The sequence below is a fragment of the Linepithema humile genome, chromosome 1 (assembly GCF_040581485.1).
Source record: "Linepithema humile isolate Giens D197 chromosome 1, Lhum_UNIL_v1.0, whole genome shotgun sequence".
Classification (NCBI taxonomy): Eukaryota; Metazoa; Arthropoda; class Insecta; order Hymenoptera; family Formicidae; genus Linepithema; species Linepithema humile.
The window spans coordinates 30,458,412-30,474,939 of NC_090128.1; the positions used below are offsets into that span (position 1 = coordinate 30,458,412).

The 16,528-nt window shown below is 33.7% G+C and overlaps 1 protein-coding gene, 2 long non-coding RNA genes and 1 pseudogene across 6 annotated transcripts in view; 3 read left to right on the forward strand and 1 right to left on the reverse strand.

Annotated features, from left to right (window-relative positions):
• Positions 1-16,528, forward strand: part of LOC136997154 (putative uncharacterized protein DDB_G0282133) — a 114,907-nt gene that overhangs the window by 75,020 nt on the left and 23,359 nt on the right. The gene's annotated exons all lie outside the window — the stretch shown is intronic.
• LOC136997073 (uncharacterized) lies at positions 7,253-9,048 on the forward strand. 3 transcript variants are annotated; one of them, XR_010887889.1, is made up of 4 exons: positions 7,254-7,525; positions 8,460-8,507; positions 8,598-8,765; positions 8,921-9,048. It is a non-coding gene; the product is annotated as an uncharacterized lncRNA (long non-coding RNA). The 3 variants fall into 3 exon arrangements; XR_010887888.1 differs by lacking the exon at positions 8,921-9,048 and adding an exon at positions 8,844-8,881 and having other exon boundaries at positions 7,255-7,525; XR_010887887.1 differs by lacking the exon at positions 8,921-9,048 and having other exon boundaries at positions 7,253-7,525; positions 8,598-8,738.
• Positions 8,598-11,621, reverse strand: LOC136997074 (uncharacterized). Its single transcript, XR_010887890.1, has 2 exons — positions 11,379-11,621; positions 8,598-9,974 (listed from the first exon to the last, which is right to left on the reverse strand). It is a non-coding gene; the product is annotated as an uncharacterized lncRNA (long non-coding RNA).
• Positions 12,913-15,824, forward strand: LOC136999351 (uncharacterized; annotated as a pseudogene).

Here is a 16,528-nt window from a genome sequence, read left to right on the forward strand (position 1 = left end):
AAGTTTTTTCAGCTGTAGCACACTGAGAACGTTAGGATCCGACATGGCTATATTCGTCGCGGGACACACTTCGTCGCTAATTCGCCGTTAATACGTGTGTGCGGCCACCGCGTGCTCGTCACACGCACACAATCCCGTCTTCCCGCTAGTGCAAGCAGAGTCTTGTCTAAACGCTCCTGCATTTCGCGACTTCTTCACAACTTCGATAAAATGTCTCGTGCTCCGCACACGACTCACACACGGCAAAACTGTTTTTCGTCTTCTTTTAATAGTTGAGAACAACTGCTTTCACTCCGATCCCGGCTGAGCCTCCAAAATATGTAGGAATCTTGGTTTGATTATCAACTAATTTATTTAATTTAAAACAAGTAAATTTATTGAAGTAAAGTAAATTAAAAGATACGGAAGATTACAGTTGTTCTCTCGTCAACGGTCGCGGACGTTCTCCCCAAAACGAGATCGTCATCGTCGGTCAAAAGCATCGCTCCTCAAAAACATCACTGACCTCGTTCGATAATATATACATAGTCGGACTAACATAAACCATCGACTCACCTCTAATACGACTCGAATCGACATACGGCGATGTGCGAAACATTGTTTTTCCACATATAAAATTCAGTTTTTTTTCATAACTAATTATATATATTTACATCTGACCAATTATACCATTTTTTCTCGGGAATTACAAACGTTTCTGCCTGTGTTAGGCCTTCTTCAGTGTCGTTACAAATAAAAATTTTAATAAAACGAAATTACAATAGTTGAAGCGTTTAGTAAACAAATAAGACAAAGTACGCAGAGTATTCTTTGTAATAAATAATTTCCATTATAGAAAGATTGGTAAAATGGCTCTGCAACAATATTGCTTGTGTAAAATAACAATTTTGTTTTTTTAATAAAAAAATTATAAACCTGTGATACATACTTGTAATTAAACGCCGGATCTATATGTCCAATAAGAAACATGGAAGAGCCAGAGAATAGTATTGTCCTTCAAAATGCCTTCAAAATTCGTAGTGAAATTGTTTGAAAAAACCGAAATGTCACTAATTGAAACAGAACAAATAGTTATACTAAGTCGGTTGAAATGATAGTGTTCGGAAAAATTATTGCTCAGGCTCGTGTGAGTGCCTGAAGTGGAGAATTCAGGAGGGGATTTTTTGTGATAAGAAAGAGGGGAAGGAAAGAGTAGGAAGGAAAGAAGAAGAATAGGCGGGATGGAGAGGAACATGGCACCATATTGGTGGAAATAAGTTTAAAACCTGTTGTTAAGCTTCTGGTAAAAAATCAGTATCGCTCTGTTTATTTAAGCCTTCTTTCTGTCTTTTTATGAAAATCATCTCTGAAGTGAGTCTTTTCATATAAGAAGGTTCCTCATCTAATATCTGGATGTTATTCCAATCGAATTCATGGGTGGAATCTAATTTGTGATGAGAAATAACAGAGAAAGAGCCATTTTTTTATTAATGTCCGTCCTGTGTTTCTTTATTCTTGTATTTAATTGTCTTTTTGTCTGTCCTACATAGGTAGCCTCACACTCCAAACGTGAAATTTTGTAGACTACATCACAGTGAGACAGAAAGTTTAAATTATCTTTCCCCATTTTAATGAATCTTTTTAAAGTACAGTCAATAGTATTGCATTAACCTTTGACTATGGCTAAACAGGACGCAGAGCTCTACACAACTCTGACGAAAAACACAATTTAACGAGATTAGCAGCGCGATCCGTATTTTATTATTGCATTTCTTATGTATTTCTTATCGTATCTATGTTAGTACAAAATAGTATTTGATAATGCTGTATCAAGGAGAGAAAATTATTTTGTCCAAAAATATTTTATGTTAATGTTTTATCAAGAATTGGTTTCTTAGCTGTAATGCATTCCTCACAATTGTGCGTAATATTGCTATCAAACATTCTTTTGAGACGAAAAATAAAAATAAGTGAAGACATTTTTGCTTTGTAAGAAAAAGTTATTCAATGGTTTTTCAATGTGAGGTAAAAAAGATAGTCATTATAATAATATTTTATTCCAAAATATCGTTTAAAAAAAGGTCGAAAAGTTAAAAATCATATTATTGAGTTGCAATCGTATTGAATTCTAATATCAAAAGTTAAAAAAATACAATACGGCTGTAAAAATTGTGAATTTTTAATTAATTTTTTATTAATAGTAACATTATTTATAGCAGAAATGATAATTAGTTGCAATTTTTGGCTCAATTTTCTGATTGACGCCTCCTGTCCCCTGCTTGCTGCTCGCATGCTAACAACGAGTCGCCAAACGCGCTAACAACACGCATAACTAAGGTGCGCAATACTCAACTTCAGGAATGTCATATCACAAATGCAACAAGATAATAAATATAGGACAATAGATTTCCACATCACCTAAGAGATACTATTATTGACGCGTTCTTCAACAATAGTATTATACAATTGAAAAACATTTAAGACAAATGCTAATTATATCACTTGCCCCTATTCTATTAATAATTTTTTATTTCTTTTTTTAATAACATAATCAGATACTAACGCCTGCGAATTAAATTCAATAATTATGCAAGATTTTTTCAATGTCTGCAGCTTTCGAAAATCTGTAAAAACTAAATATTACAACGACATATTTTTTATTAGTTATTAAGTTGAAATTTAATTGTAGAAGTTAAAACGTTTGTACGAATTAGAAATTTATTGTATTTTAAATTTATAATTATTTTTGATTAAAAGTATAAATTGCAGTAATGACACTATATAAAACTAAAACTTGAACACATTCAGAGTATCGTGTAAACAAATGTATAAATAATGTATTAATTCTCTAAAGTATTAGAAGTATCTATGAAATTGCGCCATTTTATTATTTTAATATTACGCTTATGTAAAAATTTTTGGATTACTTACTTATGCTATCAATGCTTGCATGATGTTCAGTTTGCGATACATAATTTTGAATACGGAAATAACACATTTATAGTGTTGCATATAATAATTTAATGTAATTAATAGTATAATTATTAGTATAATTTGCGACGTGAACTAGCCTCGGAATCACGCCAAATCCGAGGGAGCACACCCAATGGAAATCGGTAACCGCGGTACTCCACAATCTTCGGGAGTTAGGTAACTTACGCGGCGTCGGCAGTAAATGCACGACTCGGTAACTCGCGGTATCGGCAATAAATGGTCGATTCGGTAACTCACGGTATCGGAAATAAATGCTTGATTCGGTAATTCGCGGTACTCCACGCTCGTCGGGAGCAAGATAACTCGCGAAATCGGCAATAACTGCACGATTCGGTAACTCGCGGTACTCCACAAAATTCGGGAGCAAGGTAACTCACGCGATATCGGTAACCGGAAATGGGCGCCAGGTGCGAGTAATCGCACCGCGGTATCGGTAACTTCAACAGTTCTCTAGAATGCTCGGCCGCTCCCCACTCAGTATATGGCAGAGAGGCGCAGTTCTTTTATTTAACGTTAGATATCTGGAGTGAGAGGCGAACAGAAGGACAACTCAATAATTAAAATTTAACAATGATGTATTTCAGTGATTCGGTTACAAGGTTAAAGATGCTTATATAGTTCGGCCGGAGCCGATACGGCGGAAATAGTTTGATACGGTAGTAAGACCATTCGCCCCAATCAATCGGTAACAAGAATAAAGTTCGATAACTACATGAAATCTCGGAAACGCGATCACGATAATTCGCAGCTGATCCGACGATATCCAGCAAAACAAATAACTTATCTTACGACCATCTGACGCGGCCGGTGAAGGCCAAATAAATACTCTTTGAACGACGGTAGCCTAACGGCCAGAAATGAGATGTCGCGGAACGGCTATTTTTCGCGGGCTTTCACGTTTCTCGCCGAGACGCTAACTTTGCGGTAACAGCAATCTCGCGGAGAACGTTCCCGAACCAAAATTCGCCCGCGGACATTCACCCACGGTACTTCCGATACAGTGATAACGCGACCAAACGGTAACCAAACGGTATCGCAAGAAAGACGGTAGCAATCGGTATCTTCAAAAGAAACGGTAACGGAAAGACGGTAGCAATCGGTATCTTCAAACAGAAACGGTAACGAAACGAAACGGTAAACGAAAGAGACTGTCGGCGCTTGATTCACGCAAGGCGGAGAGACTTTTACGCGATATCCGGAGCCGGCTGGACACGCGGTAATTGAGCGTCAATACGCGCTCACGGTATCAAAAATCTCGGTTAGTTGTGTGAGAGACACTAAATACAAAACAGACTCACGCTACCAGCCATAATCGGACGGAACTCTACGGCTACCCGAGAGGCGGCTTACATCGAGTGGACGTCTTCGGCGTCTTCGGCGTCGTTGGGCTGAGTCCTCGTGATCGTCCTCGCGCACTTGCGGCACACCGAACAGTAACTCATTCAGGCTCTGCACGTAGGTCCCTCTCATCTCGCGTCGCTTTTCTGCGCATCCTGCCGATTTTCCAAAAAGGGGGGCCCCTGAGAACCGCCCACAGTTCATCCAGAGCGTCCCCCCCCCCCCCGCTTTCTGTGGTTTCCTCAAATCCTTCGGCCGATAATGTGTTGATGAGTCGATGTTCCCGGAAAAGACTGGTTAGGCTGGCCGGGCCATACTCCGGTCCTTCCGGGTGCAGCATTTTTGGAGTCCTCGAAGCCGTCTGCAGCCGGGCGAGGTCCGCTGCTGCGTGTCTCTGCGCTTCTTTGATTTTGTGGCTAAAACCAAAGCGGAGTTAGATAGGGCTTGGATGGCGGAGGCGACGGAATCGCGGTACCTGATCTTTTGCTGTGGGGTCACTAACGCGTGACACCCGTTGATGATCCCCCGGCGTCCGGTCTCCATGGCGATGCTGCATCTTCGCCCTGAGGCACAAAACACGCAACGCCGCCCGCACGGGGTCTCGCCTTACAACTTAAAAACGATATTAATGATACAAAATGGGAACGACATAAAAAAACAACGCGTACAAATTGTTGAGTCTCGCGGGTTGCTCTCTCCACGCGAGAAGCAACACCAGGACTCTTTGCTCCCTCGGCCGGGCTATCGCCCTTGTGACGGCGCTCTAAAAGCGTCACGTCACAAATTGGAGACTGAGTGCGGATGCAAATACATGTGATAATAATTGTTATAAGTAAAATACATATGCATGAAAAAAAGACACCTTATTTAATTTTTTTATATAAAATTATTTAGTATGCCCCTAGGAAAAAAAAATTATAAATTAAAAAATTGTGGCCTTTATATAAATTTAAACGGCATTAAAATTCTTAAATATATATGAGGATTATTTTTTTATGATGCAATTAAACAAACTGTACGTATCGTGCTTGAGCAAAATAAGTATATTTGAAACTTATAAAATACTTTTACATACTTGCACGCGGATTTCTTACTCTATATCCAGCAGCATAACTAGGAAGAAAAACAAAAACGGATCCAAAGTCATAGGATTAGTTTACACCGATTGTTTAATACGCGTACCAAGTACTAAATCAGCTTCTTTGATTGGTGTAGATTTTACACTAAATAATTTATATCTATCGGAGAAGCAGATTTAGTATTTGGTACGAGTAGTAAACAATCGGTGTAAACTAAGCCATAGAAAATATAAGACGTAGCAATGGAATGACATTATTCTTAACACAATTCATTCTTAAAAAATATAATTAAAAAGAAGCATTCATCTTTCATTTGGGAATTTTATTCACTAGAGAAAATTAGTATTTTGGTTGATTATAAGCCAAATCGGAGGTGATAGCTTTTCGGAAGTCCACTCTTAAATATACAGGGTGTTTCATAATGTCCGTGCCAACGCTCGTGTGCGAATAGAGTGTGGTAAACTGAATAGAAAAGTCCTTTACCGTTTTGCAATTTTCGCAATAGTAATTGAAATATTAATTAAAAGGGATTGACGAATAATCGCGCGTTGCGCGTAGCTAGATCGTGGGCTGTACACTTTAAACGTGACAACAACGAGGATCGCATGGCAACGAAAAATAACACGTAGCGAGAGCAGGAGTGATATGCGTTGTTATTTTTCGTTGCCATGCGATTCTCATTGCTGTCACGCCTAGAGCGTACAGCCTACGATCTAGCCGCGATCAACGCGCGATTATTCGTCAATCCCTTTTAATTAATATCTCAATTACTATTGCGAAAATTGCAAAATGGTAAAGGACCTTTCTATTCAGTTTACCGCACTCTATCCGTACACGAGCGTTGGCACGGACATTATGAAACACCCTGTATATATATTATGTATTAATGAAAATAAACATTATTTATGTAGCGAAGAAAATATTACTATTTTCTAAGAGGTACCTCAACAACCCAGCCTATTTCTTATATAAAACGCTTCTGAGCCAGAGCTATCGGCGACTCGGCTGCCAGCGGCCGGGCGGTAGCGGGGGAACAGAAGGCGTCGTCTCGGGAATCGGCCCAAAATGTGCAACTAATTCCGAGCGCTGATTTAGTTTATATTAAATATTTTAATTACATTTAATTTTTATGCGTTTAATCTTTTGAATACAATAAGTGCATATATATTTCGCGAATACAATCGATGTAGCCGACGAACTTATATTAACATTTGGCGAAAACGATCGATGCAGCCGATGAATATATATATATGCAAAATAAAATTTAATAATAAAGTACAGTCAACAGTATTGCATTAACCTTTGGTTAAGGCTTAATAGGACGCAGAGCTACATATCCCAAGCAACACAGTTAGTTAAAGAATACGTTTAATAAACGTTAAAAATCAATTTTATACGTATAAACTGAAAAATAAACGTTTAAAATTTGAGACGATTTTTGTACTAATTTAATAAACGTTATAAAAACGTTTTATAAGACAATTTTTAGATATGTGTTCTTTCAAATGTAATTATATAATTTTAATAATTGAGACGTAAAATGTATATAATATAATAAGATATTTCATTATATTTAAAAGTTAATAATCTTCAGAAAGTTTACATATAAATTTTTTTATTTCGAAGGAAGTATATATATATATACATATATATATATATATATATATATATACATATATATATATATATATATATATAATAGTAAAAGAAATAATAAAAAAAAAAAAATATTTCTATTAAATAAATATTGGGAAGACGTGATAAAAAGATATATGTTATTAAAACATGAATATAGCAACAATATATATATATACATGCGCATGCGTCGTTCCTAGCGCTGTTGGCGCCTTTACTGTGTCGTTTTTGTTACTTGTGTCCTACGTGTTAATATAAAATAAAATATTTCTTTGCAACTCGTGCGCAACAGATATATTTATTGTAGCAGAAAGAGTAAAAAGTTCAACAAGTTATTTATATTTATAGGCATTGATACTGTGCAATTAATACCTGTGCAATTTGGTATTAAATTTAAGGACAGTGATAACTGTGACGGAAGGTTATATTGATATTATAAACATAACCAAGCTTGGCTTTGTGCTTGTGTGAATATTTTCTAGCATATAAAATATACAAAGGTTATTACGCTGTGTTATATTGTTTGTTCTTGTAACAATAGCATTACATGGAAAATAAGACAAATTTTATTATGAATCTTTCAAAAAGACAAAAAAGTCGGCATTTTGCCAGACAAGCATATGAAGAATTTAAGCAGCTAAAATCTCTTTGTCATAAAAAAAAACTTATAAGTTTAGTGATTCTGATATCGAATGGAATAACATTCCAGTATTGAAACCAATAAAATGCTCCACTAAACATGTACTAACAGATTATTTAAGCATATCCTCGAACACTCAAGCAGATAGTGATTTACATAGCATTATAAATAATTTTGATTGGAAAGAAAACGTACCTCTTGACAAATCTTTAGAAAATGATTCATCAGAAACTGATTTTTCAGAAATAAATTTACCAAAAAAGGTGAAAGTTTCTAATAAAATGATACAATCTTTGGCTGAATGGGCTCTATTACACAATATAACTCATTCAGCATTAGATAATTTATTATTTCGCTTAAATGAATTTGTAGATGATCTACCTTTAAAGAGCAAAACTATACTTCATACACCCAGACAAGTGAATACTTTGAGTTTAGATAATGGGCTTGTTCGTTTTAGCTACACTGGGGCTGTTCTGGGTCTGCTCTACACAGGATAATACAGGACAGATAAATAGTTTGTCCTGTATTATCTTGTTTAGAGCAGACCCAGAGCTGCCCCAGTGCAGCTAAAACGAACAAGCCCAATGGTTCATACACACATTTTGGTATCGCAAAGAGTCTTTTCAAAATATTAAATGATTTAAATGAAAATGTAATTTCAATTTTAAAGATTGATGTAAATATTAATGGTGTCCCTATTTATAAAAGTAGTGGAATATGTCTGTGGCCTATTTTTGTAAAATGTATAGATATAAAAAATAAAAATCCTTTTGTAGTTGGCATGTTTACAGGCACTGGAAAACCAAAACCTTTGGATCTGTATTTACAAGAATTTTTATGTGAGTTAAATGTTCTATCAACAAATGGTTTTTTTTATAATAGACAACAAATAAAAATAAAATTAAATGCCTTTATATGTGATGCGCCAGCTCGAGCTTATTTAAAATGTTGTACTTCTCATAATGGCAAGTATGGTTGTGAAAAGTGCTCCGTTGAAGGAATTAGTATCTCACATCGAATGATATACAAAAATATTTTTGCTTTACGAAGAACTGATCAATCATTCTATAATCAAGTTGATGAAGATCATCATAAAGGTATTTCTCCTTTAATAAATTACAATATTGGTGCAGTAACTCAATTTCCTTTGGATGCTATGCATCTTTTGTGTCTAGGAGTAATGAAAACTTTATTGTTTCGCTGGGTTGTCAATAGAAAACCATCTTATAAACTTTCCTTTCATTCAATTAAGAACTTTACGAGAAAAATGTTGTTCTTAAGACCATTTATTCCGAATGATTTTGCAAGAAAAACAAGATCTTTAACAGAATTAAGTAGATGGAAGGCCACTGAATATAGGCTTTTTCTGTTATATGTTGGACCAGTAGTCTTAAAAGGTATTTTAGATAATGCAATTTATAAGCATTTTATGCTTTTACATTGTGCAGTATTTATTTTATCTAGTGCTGAACTCGTTAGATATATAGATTATGCTGAAGAACTTTTAAAAAATTTTATCTTGCATGCTGAACATATTCATGAAAATCAAATTCTAGTTTATAATTTTCATAATCTCATTCATATTTGCGATGATATTAGAAAGTTTGGTTTATTATGGGATTATTCCAGTTTTCCCTTTCAAAATTTTTTAGGCAAATTAAAAAAATTGATTCGAGGTCCATCTAATCCTCATCAACAAATTTGTTTACGCATTAATGAGTTGAGTATGCTTAAATTATAATATCATTCCTAAAATCTTTCAGTTTATTCTTAATTACATTCGAGTCAAATAGAAAAAAGTGTGTTTATTTAGCAAGAAATCCTTTCATTATCCAGACATTATTGTCATTTATTACTTTTGTCTATTTATCGTTAGCAATATAAAGTTTGCCTTTCAGATTTAATTCTTTTAATTTGTTACATATAAATATATTTCAAAGTTAAATTTTATATGATTTCAAATAAGTTAAATTATATAATAAAAATTTATTCGTATTTTTGAAAAATAATATAAGAAATAAAAATAATAAAAAAGCAATTTATAAAATAAGATGTGTGAAAATAATAAAATAATAAATAAAATTTGTTACACAAATGTACTCACTATATTTATGTAATATTCTGGTATCATACTCGACCCACTTCTCTGGATCAGGAATTTCGATTGATAAAATAGCTTTTTTAATTCGGTCGGTGCCTTTGTAATAAGGCCAAAAGCATTTAGTACCTTCTTTATTAATCCATTTTGCTGGTATAACTTCTGTTTCTGCAGTTTCAATAAATTCAGCCACACACAATACATATTTCTAAAATAAATACTATATTATAATCATACAAATATATACAAAAACGATTATATTAAATCCACACATTAAATGTTTTATTAATTAAATTTAAAAAATAATTACTTTTGATATTTTTCTTGAAATTTAATAAATGAAACTTAGTTAAAACAAGTTGATCACTTAATTCCGATATTTTAAACTTTCTTTATATTAATAATATTAAGAATTCATAATAAAGACTGCTAGTGAAAATTTTATACGCAACTTATTATTGCTCAACATATTTAATGCTCAATTAAACAATTTTATACATTTTGACATAATAATTTGATTACAGATATAAAACAAAAGTAATTATGTATAAATCCAAAAAATGCAATTTTAAAAACTTTATTTATCAAGATGTAATAATGGAAATATAATATATGTATCAATTTCAGATTGATTATCTGGTAAAGCAACTAATTTTCTTTTCACGTTTTTTAAATCGTAAGTATGAAGTGTTGGGTTTAAATTAGAAACTATAAAAGTATGAAGGATAGATGAATTACATGGATAGTTGTAAAAGTCTTTTATCTCTTTATATTCATTGACAACTACATAATGTTTTGTATGGACTTTATCAAATAAAATATTTTTAACTATAGCAATAGTCCCATTATCTAGTTCTATATGACTGTTATTGTCTGATATTAATAAAGTATACGATGGTGTGATTATTTTACGGAATTGTTTTGTATATTTATATTCTCTCGGTATAGGACCATTATTGTGAGAATGTATTACCTGCACACTATCTTCTTTAATAGATAATTTAAGCATACTCAACTCATTAATGCGTAAACAAATTTGTTGATGAGGATTAGATGGACCTCGAATCAATTTTTTTAATTTGCCTAAAAAATTTTGAAAGGGAAAACTGGAATAATCCCATTGTTACGTCCTGATAGATGTAGAATTTTTTCGTTGGGCTCGGCGATCGACGTAAACGGACCTGACCGCACGAGCCAAGCGGCACGTTTAGGACTTGCGACGGGTCAGCGACTGGAAGAGTCGTTTTTACTCCGTCAACAAGTCAACCGCTCGTGGTTCCCTTTTTGGGTCAAGGAATTGAATCCCTATTACCCGGGGCGGAACCTTTGTGCGCAATTTGAGAGGGAAGGTGTGAGGGGGTGACGAACAAGGAGGGTGTGGTTAAATGAAAAAGAACAAAAGTTTAATTTACTAAAGACAACATTTTAATTTGATTGAATTTATAATTAGGATACAAAAACTTAATTCTTAATCGCATATGTTAATAATTTTATTTATGTATTCTTTACAAGTGTGTGTGTGTGTGTGTGTGTGTATGTGTGTGTGTGTGTTTTATTTTTCCGGAGGGAGGACAGAAGAAATAATAAAATAAAGAGAAATGAACTGACTTACTCGTTGCAGAGTAGTTTCGGATCGCGTTGAATATGTTCGGTGGTTCTGAGCAGGCGCCCCGTTGAGGGAAGGTGTTGTATAGGCGTCGGACCCTTTTGTAAACGAGTGGGCACCCTACTGCGGGATGGTGTCGTCAAGGTAATGGACCCTCTACTTGAGATGCACCACGAGATGGTCGCGACAAAGTATCAACTGATTTTACTCTTTGATTCGCGCCCCCGAACTACTCGAAAAACTGGTTCGAGAAACTGAGCTAAACGGAATAACTGCGTAAACCAGTGCTGCCAGTCGGGCCGGGTTGCCCCTCCAACGGCTAGGCCGCGCGCACGGTAACCATGGTAACCACAGTAACGTGTTGTGGGTGCAGTTTTGGCACAATCCCAGTGAACAGACAAATACTGGTAAGGTTTTTGGCAGTTTTCCTTACCCTTGCAACAAATGTTGTTATTCTTAATAATTTCTGCCAAATAAAGTATTTCTTTATAATTATACAAGAATGTTTTTTTACAATTATTCTCATCCTATTCCTTTTTTTAAATAATTATTTTTATCCTATCTTATTCTTCATAAATTTAGTCTTCAATCTGTGTTATCAAAAAAATCAAAATTTAGATTTATATTTACTGGGATCCGCACGCTTACAATACGTTACTGGGCATAACCTAGTTTTTGGAAGGGACTGGAGGGGCAACCCGGCCCGACTGGCAGCACTGGCGCAAACTGCTTGAAAAACTGTGTGTGATTGTGTCCGGAGCCACCAGAACACGGGTTTTTATACTTTTTCTTTGGGGTAGATCCCTTTGGAAAATCTTAGGTTTTTGGAGCGGGGATCGAATAGGAATTAGTCTTGCGAGAAAATTTTTAATGTGGGGGAGGATGGCGTCATTTTTAGCTAATAGGATTGGGTTTAGATGACTAGGTTACTTGAAATGAGATAGGAAGAAAGAGGCCCTAACGAATAAGGAATAGCGTCGTTTCGGGTCCATATATGATGGGGGTAGGTTTTTGAGGTGGCGTAACCCGGTTGGTGTTAATTAGTATAGGTGGGGTGCATCTCAGTGTCTTAAGATCTGGGTGGGCGTAGTCTTTAGACCATACGATGGAATGATGGGTGGTCTATAGAAGTGCTTGCCCTGATTCTCGGCTTTCGGATTGGGTGGTTAAGAATCGGTATATAAGTTCGCAAAGCCTTGGGTCACTGATCTAATAAATTTGACAGTTTACGACTGTCGCGTGCCCTTGGTGTCGCGTGGAGAGTGCGACTAATGCATCTCGGTTTCCCAGACCTACTAAACACGTGCGCCGTATCAGGTGTCGCGCCTTCTCGGCATGCGACTGCGGTCATTCCCCGATCGTTACTCGGTAAAACCCTATCTACTAGCTAGAGTTCCCGTAGGTGGAATCCAAGAGTATGACTAGTTGGTGCCAGTTTTTTCTTTTTATCTCTTACTCTAACCGTCTGGAGTCGGTTAAGGACTCCAGCTACCGCGAGAGTTTTGATTTTTACGGTTTTTCTGGCGACGATAGGCACGCTGAGCGGCCAAGGTATTTTGAAATATCCATGCTATTTTTCTCCGTGAGAAGATTCGAGCTCCTGGTGTCTCATGAGAAAAACAGCTCTGGCGTTATAATATTTCTTAAGAGTTTTGTTGGTTCCGCGTTTACTAGGTCTGGTATTTAATGAAAAGAAAAGAATCGTGTAGTCTGATCAGGACGTAACAATATTACAAATTACTTTTTTAATTATTTATTATTAAATAAGTAAAACTTAAATTTCTTAAAAAAATAATAACTTGTATAATTAATTATCAATCTTATTATTATAATTGTACATTTATACAGCTTTTACTGCATTAGTGCATTTAACCAAATTAACTGTAACATTTCTAGAAGAGAAATAAAAATTTTTTTGCTTATAACATTTATTTTTTATATTTCACAATTGATATTAATTTTATATGAAAATATTTATGCCTCTCTGTAATTTTTCAGGAATCTGAATTATGTTCTTCAACAAATAATCATTCTGGAGGAGAGGAAGAATCTGAAGCATCTTTCTGTCAACAATTTTGTCGCATTAATAAAGAACAAAATTTTTGGGAAGAAAAATCACATCAGAAACGTACCATTTGTCCGTGTACAAAATCAACTGCAGAAGACGTTATGCTTATGTGTTTGACTCTAGGATTAAGATATAATTTATCGTGGCTAGCACAAGTAGACATTTTAAAAATGATAAATACAATGTATGGATATGAAACAATTCCAAGCTCCAAGTACATGTATTTTAATCATATAGATCGATCAGGTGACATTTTCAAATATCACATTTTTTGTCCAGAATGTGAAAAATATTATGGAAATAAGAATAACTTAACAGAATCTATCGATTGCAACTGTGGAAATGTTATCAGTGTTAACTCCTCAAATTATTTTTTATCCATAGATTTAGAATCTCAATTCAAGAGACTTCTTAAAAATACAACAATTGTTGATTCCCTTCTAACTTATAGATTTAATCGTTCAAAAATTAACGATATTGCTTTAGAAGATATCTATGATGGAGCAGAATATAGAAAACACTTTGATAATGGAAATATTCTTTCACATCTTTATAATTTCTCGTACTCGTTTAATACTGATGGTATTCCTATGGGTAAATCTTGTGGCAAAATAATATGGCCCATTTATATTACGATAAATGAACTGCCGCCAAAAGAAAGGAGTTAACACATCTTACTTGCTGGATTGTATGTTGGTAAAAATGATCCAAACCAAAATGTCTTTTTACAACCTTTTATTGAACAAGCTAATAAATTATCTCTTTATGGCTTTCATTGGAATCACAATGGAAAAGATGTAATAAGCAAAGTGATTCCTTTGTGCGCTATAGTTGATTTGGTAGCTCGATTTAAAATGTTAAATATGTCTGGGATCAATTCTTATTATGCATGTACATTTTGTTATCAAAAAGCTGAACGTACAGTGAAAGGGCAGAGATTCCCTTTATGTACATATAGAGCACCTGATCGAACAACAGAGTCTACTATAAAAGATATCGAGAAAGTATATGAAAAACGAAACGAACGTAATGATAGGAAACGATATGTGAAAGGCGTAAAGGGGCCAACAGTATTATTACAATTACATTTCTTTGATTTGATAACTGGATTTGTGCCCGATTATATGCATTGTATTCTTTTGGGTGTGATTCGATTACTTTTACTTTATACTTACAGAATTACTTTTTGACTCTTCTCGTAAAAATTTTTGGAAAAACATGGAAAATGATGAAATAGCTATGAAGCATTTAATATCTGCCATTGATGAACGTTTCACTAACATATGTGCTTTGACTTCTATCACCCGATCTGTTCGTTCTCTTTCACAAATAAATATTTGGAAAGCGTCTGAATGGAGATCTTGGCTAATATTTTATTGTATACCGTGCTTGAAAGGTTTTTTAAAAAAAAAATATTTGAAGCATCTTGCTATGTTATCAAAATCTACAAATATACTTTTGCAAAAGTCTGTTACAAAACAAAATGTGCTAAAGGCACACGAATTATTTTTGACTTATGTTTTCTTATTTAACAAGTATTTTGGTGTTACATCAATGGTATTAAATGTACATCTTTTAACTTACATTGCACAAAATGTTTTAAATTGGGGTCCTCTTTGGACTCATAATGCTTTTGTATATGAAGGACAGAATCGTCATCTGCTGCAATTGTTACAAAGTCCACGTTATGTTGTAAAGCAAATAGCTCGCAAGTTTTTGATATTTAGTGATTTACCAATTTTGTGCAATGAGTTAGTATCAACAAAATCAATAATAAAATTTTGTGAAAATATTATTCAAACTAAATTGCAACATTTTATAAGATGCGAAGGAGTAGTTCTTTTAGGTAAAAAAGAAATATGTACATTTTCATCTGAGGAATATATATATGCGTTAAAGAATACAATTTTAATTTAGAAAATTGTACATTGTTTAAAAAAATGTTATATAATGGTGTAAGATTTTGTTCTGAAGTTTATGCAGCTAATAAGAAACATAATGACTCATATATTTTGACTTGTTATGAAATGATTGCCGTTATAAAAAAAATTATATATGTATCCGATTCAAAAGTATTAATTTTAGTGCAAGAGGTTGTGGTGCAAAAGGAACCTTTGTTGTTTGATCAAGATTTTAAATATACTCAAGTTAAACGATTCACAGGTTATGGTAAATTTTTTTGTATTGAACCTGTTGAAATAGATGCTCAATGCGTATTTATAGATCTTATAAACGATAAATATCTATGTAAAATGCCATTTGGTTGTTATGGTGATTAATGATGACGCATTTCATTTTATTGTCACATAATATTAAGTAGCATTTCATGTCTATATATTTAAATATGTATATCTTAATGTAATAATAAATTGAAAAAAATATTACTCTAAATCTTGATTACTTTAACCCAATAAAAGTTCTATAAACATTTTCTTGAATCCATTTTTTAATAGTAGCAATGCATAGTTTTCAATAAAAACGGGTTAAAATAAAGAAATTACAAAAATATTCTTCCAACATAATATCGTACATGAGAACTAATAATTAAAGAAGAAATAAAATTGTTTCCTTTTTTCTAAAGTTTTTAAACTTTCACTTTTATAATTTTGTTATTAATTTAAATAAATCTTTTAAATAATACATTATATGATAAATTTTGCTCTTAATTATCTGAAATACTTCCGGTTTTTTTTTTATTTTTATAAATTAAAGCAATTAGTAAAGTTCCTAAAGCTTCAAATTAAAAAAAAAAAAAACGTAAAAAAACGCTTAACACACAATTTAAAAAAATATTAATTAAAAACATAAATGAAAAATTTCATCTCAGAAATGTATACAAAGCGTATCGGAATGCTCTGTATATTCTTTGAGAAATGTTTGGGAAGCGTGAACAAAGCGTTTCTTAATATTCATTATTAAAGTGTAAAGAAAGTGTATTTTAATGCTTCGTATACATTTTGTGGAATGTTTGAAAAGTGTAAACAAAGCGTTTCTTAATATAAATTTTCGAAGTGTAAAGAAAGTGTATCTGAATGCTTCATACACATTTTGTGGAACGTTTAAGAAGCGTAAACAAAGCGCTTCTTAA